We start from the raw sequence: 4998 nt of genomic DNA on the forward strand, positions 1-4998 counted from the left end.
GATATCTATTTGCCCTTGCCCTCCTCCATGCTCTCCATCATCACGTTGCCCTCGCGCTCTCAGTCTCTCTTCCTCCCTCTCTCTCTCTCTTTTTCTCTCCCTCCCTCATTCTGTTTGTGTCCTCTGACCACCTGACACCTTTTCAGATCCTGTTGGCAGACAGCACACGTTTCACCTGGCAGCGGAATTCAGTGATCCAGCCCTATCGATGGTAGATAAATCAATGTTATCTCTTTTTCCCATGCCTCTGTTTCCATCGATTTCTCTCTGTTACCTTGCAGTTTGTGAAGACTCGAACCTCGCTCAATTAAACTGCCTTACTTCGCCAAACGAACAAACTGAAACATAAGGCTGAGGACAAGATGAGGGAAAGATCAAGGAAGAGGGTAAAAGAAGGTTGCTTCAGTTCAGATTTAATTCCTCAATGCAGCAGAAATGTCAAGTGAGCAGTTTTTCCAAATCACAGATGGGACATTTTGCAATTGTGCATCTCAGAAGCTGGTGAGTCATATAAATGCTATTTACTGAGACAACCTTCCTGTATAGTAAAATCTCATCAATCAGAGAGCAGAGAGTTGTAGGTTTATTTCACCCATACACATGCACTGATATTTTCCTTAACCACAAATAATAGATAATAAAAGAGACCAGGGCTAGTTGTCACACTTTTTAATCTGCACTGAATATAAGTTTAGTTCTGTACTCCCTAGTGAAACACTTAGCACTAACATGCTAAGTATACTACAAATGCATTTACATATTTATGTACTTAATAAAAATGCCCTGCAATTGTATTATTGGTATACTACACTGGTATACTTAAGGTCTGCTAAAGTGGAACAACTATACTTTTTGCACTTTTATTGTGTGGAAGTAGTGCTGAAGTCCAACTAAAGATATACTGAAGTATATTTGATTGTGCTAAAGTGGAACTATTGCAAGTATACGTCAGGTACACTTGAAATATCTTGCATTTAAAGATCAATATTATTCAAAGATCATACCGTCCTCATCAATAATGACGTTAAAACACATTTTAGGCTTTAGTTTGGAAAGTAAAAAGACAACACACATATTGACAAGTAGTGAGGCATGTTGTCTTAGTGGAACCTGACAAAGGAAAGGTTCACCAAAAATGAAAATTTGCTAAAATGTACTCACCCTTAGGCCATCCAAGATGTAGATGAGCTTCTTTCTTCATCAGAACAGATTTGCAGAAATTCTGCATTACATCACTTGCTCACCAATATATCCTCTGCAGTGAATGGGTGCCGTCAGAATGAGAGTCCAAACAGCTGATAAAAACATCACAATAATCCACTAGTAATCCACACGACTAGCAGTCTATCGACTGACGTCTTGTGAAGTGAAAAGCTGTTTGTAAGAAACAAATCTATTATTAAAGTGTTTTAACGTTAAAACTTTATCCATAATAATGCTTCCTCCAGTTAAAAAAAAGTCTATCCCCTGTTGTCATCTCACATCAAAATCCACCTAGAACTGTTTTGGACTGTTCTCACTTGTTGATCTGTGCATATTTCTCTTCAGACCAGATGACTTTTTCCACTGGAGAAATCAATATTATGGATAGAAGACTCATATTTTAAAGCAACGATTTGAAGTTAAAAACATATTAATGATGGATTTGCTTATTACAAAAACACAGCTTTGCACTTCACTAGACATCAATTGATGTATTGGAGTCATGTTGTAGATTGTTGTGATGGTTTCATCTCATTCTGACGGCACCCATTCACAGGGGATCCATTGGTGAGCAAGTGATGTAATGCTACATTTCTCCAAATCTGTCCTGATGAAGAAACAAAGTCATCTACATTTTGGGTGGCCTGAAAGTGAGTATATTTTCAGCAAATGTTTCATTTATTGGGTGAACTATTCCTTTAAACAGGCTTTTTAAGCAAAACTGAAACAGCAAAACAATCACTAAACTTGAAACAACAAAGATGGAAAATGGTACAGTACAAAAATAGCAAACCATTTTTTGGCAAACAATAATCAGTAATCAATAAATTGTATTAAATTACTATATGAAACAACTTTCCCTACTTATGAACTTCTGACAACTAGCCCAAATATCCTCCATTAGTGCAAATCATATGATTTGTCTAACAATGAGCTTTGGGTGTATTCGGTGTATTCAAGCATTTTAACTGACACAACAATCAGTTTTTGTAAAGGCTAGAAAATAAACAGTTTTTAAGCATTTTGGTTGTTTTCAAGAGTGAAGTTTCACTGAAGAAAGCAAACCCCTTTTCTTTTTATGTTCTCGTTAAAACTCAGCCTTTTAGCAACCCCCATATCAATATTACTATTCACTGATTCAAAACTAAAAGATTTTCACACTGACCTGACACGGATGTCTGCTGGGCTGATCTGAGATGTGAAAGGCATGAGAAGGCATTAGTCAGAGCTGCAGCCTGCTGTCAGAATTCTTCCTTAGGCCATCAGCTTCTCCCCATAAGATCACCCTATAGGATCTAGCCTTCTCTGATGTTTTCAATGTCAAACAGTCAGAATTACTGAAGCTTAAGAAGAGGTTAAATTGCTTTGGAAGAGATAGACGGCCTACTCTTTTATGGAATAGAATAGAATAGAATAGCTTCTTTGAGTTTTTAGTGTGTATGATTAAAACTAAACCAGTGTGTCTAATGTTGTCTTTCAATCCCACTCTTTCCTTCCTGCTAACCATGCAATCTCATCTCTCTGAGGACAACCCATCGGTAATCAATTGAGCTCCATCTATGACATGCGTGTGGGAGAGCATTTTATCTGTTGATTTCATAAGCAGATGACTCGACTAACATTCCGCACGTGTTTGCTCAAGTTTGATTAGAGTGGACGCAATTTGCAATAAAGATTGAACGCGAGCAGTCTGGCTGCATGAGCGTGCATAGAAGCGATGAATTATGTATGTGCGAGACAAAACAACTGTGTCAAATGTCATATTACACTGGATAATTTCCCACTGGCAGAAAAGCAGCATTTTAAACTGAGAAAAGGCTGCAAGCGTGTAAGTCACAGAGTTACAGAAAACTGCATAAATCATATTCAACTCAGCTAATGACCAAACTTGCAACCAATCACCATATTATTATGTGATTTGATTACTTTTTTAGTAGCTTCACAATATTAAAAGGAAGGTCGACGACATAGCAAGTAAAATAATACAACCTTAATGGATTGAAGGTTTACGAGTTTAAGGATATTTACAAGGATGTGGATCTTCTGTATGTACAGTGTTGGCAAATTACTAAATTATGTAATTTAATTACAAAATAAATGTAATTGTAATCAGTTACAGTTACTGAGAAAAAAATGTGTAGGCCTAGTTAAATTACAGTTACTTATGAAAAAGTATTTGGTCCGAGTTGCGTTCATATATAATTCGAACTGCACCAGAGTTCGTTTGGAAGCGGACTGAGACCCATCTTTTTAGCGGTCTTGGTCCGCTTGTTTGGTGCGCACCAGGGTTCGGATGGCAGGTTTGCCCTCTGCTCATTTTGTTTGGTTACACCGCGTCATCAAATCATGTCGCATAGCGTCACATCTTGTCATTACTTCCTGTTTTTGGTTCATTTAAAAGTATTTGGTCCGAGTTGCGTTCATATATAATTCGAACTGCACCAGAGTTCGTTTGGAAGCGGACTGAGACCCATCTTTTTAGCGGTCTTGGTCCGCTTGTTTGGTGCGCACCAGGGTTCAGATGGCAGCGTTCACACTTACTTAAACGAACCGCACTAACAGAGCAATCGCACCAGGGTTAGTTTTAATCGAACCAAACATGACAAGTGTGAACGCACCCAAAATCTTTAGATGTTGCTGTATTGTTCTTGAACAATCAATATCTGATGCAAAACAGCCTCTACTTAGGCATATTATTAATTCATTCTTAAAAGTAGCTCAAGTAGTTTAACGTAGCAAAATAAGTAGCTGATAAAAAAAAAACCCGTTATATTTAGACTAGCGCGAGCATGCATATTGATTGTCTGTCAGTCAGGAAAGAGAGTTTTATTCTCCCCCCATACATCACAATTTGAGTCTCGCGAGGCCCCCGTAATTTCTCCGCTGCTCTGACTAATGCGATTGGCCCCCTGCTCCACGGTGGACGTTCCACTCTGCAAGTCATCACTCCAGAGGCTTAGGGCTCTGGCTCTTAGCTCGGCTCCAGCATGTGGCCTTCCTCAGGGCCTGGCAGCCTCATTACCCCAGCAGAGTCCCTCACTCTGAGGGCTGCGACTCCCTCCACCCGTGGAGACAGCACCTGTCAAGGAGCATGCTCACCACTCTATTGAATAAAACATTCAGTGATGTACGAGTGGAAAGGTTCACCTCCGGGGGCCAGAGTTGCCTCATTTCCTACTCCTGCTGCACATCCGTGACCCGCTGAGCAAATTGGCCCGGTATTAGCTCTGTGGCTCGAGCTCACCTAAACAAATAGAGCTTCCAGCATAATGCTAATCTCAACTGAGCTATGCGTGCGTGGGGGAGAGGGGGAAATAGCTGGTGGTGATATGGTACGGTCTAATATTTAGGTCACTGAATGGCCTTAGCATTGTTTCTCATTTTTCATAGCTTATTGAATTTTTCCTTTTTGTCACTTTCTCGTTTTTGTTGACTTTTTCCACATCTGACTCGATCTAGGGATGTTCATTTCGGTTTATATTTCCTAACCGACAACCGACGCTCGTTAACCGATTATTAACCGTTAACCGACAAGATTATTTTAAATTCGAATTTAATTAAATTAGAAAGGATACGTGTCTGTGACCCGTTAAAAAATACTAACATTTGTTTCCCGGGGATTAATTTTATATACGCAAAAATCATATCACATCACGCACCTGCAGCGCTTCTGCGAGCAGAGAAAAACATAGTAAAGCTAGGCTATAGGCCTATATATATAACGATAAATAGGCCTATACGAGAAATATATTTTTACTTAAATAATAAATTAAGAAAACGAAAGAAAAACTGTGC

At 39.2% G+C, this 4998-nt stretch overlaps 1 protein-coding gene across 2 annotated transcripts in view; it reads left to right on the forward strand.

The window, feature by feature from the left end:
- The first annotated feature begins 369 nt into the window (after positions 1–369).
- LOC107752139 (protein FAM222A-like) overlaps positions 370–4998 on the forward strand; it is a 74306-nt gene continuing 69677 nt past the window's right edge. Inside the window, exon 1 of one of the 2 annotated variants that reach the window (XM_016568018.1) lies at positions 370–386. The gene's annotated coding sequence lies outside the window, so the exon portion shown is untranslated. Of the gene's footprint in view, positions 387–485; positions 502–4998 lie in introns of those variants that run through there. The other variant, XM_016568019.1, reaches the window with a different exon arrangement.

Source organism: Sinocyclocheilus rhinocerous, unplaced genomic scaffold (assembly GCF_001515625.1).
Source record: "Sinocyclocheilus rhinocerous isolate Xijiao unplaced genomic scaffold, SAMN03320098_v1.1 scaffold1312, whole genome shotgun sequence".
Lineage (NCBI taxonomy): Eukaryota > Metazoa > Chordata > Actinopteri > Cypriniformes > Cyprinidae > Sinocyclocheilus > Sinocyclocheilus rhinocerous.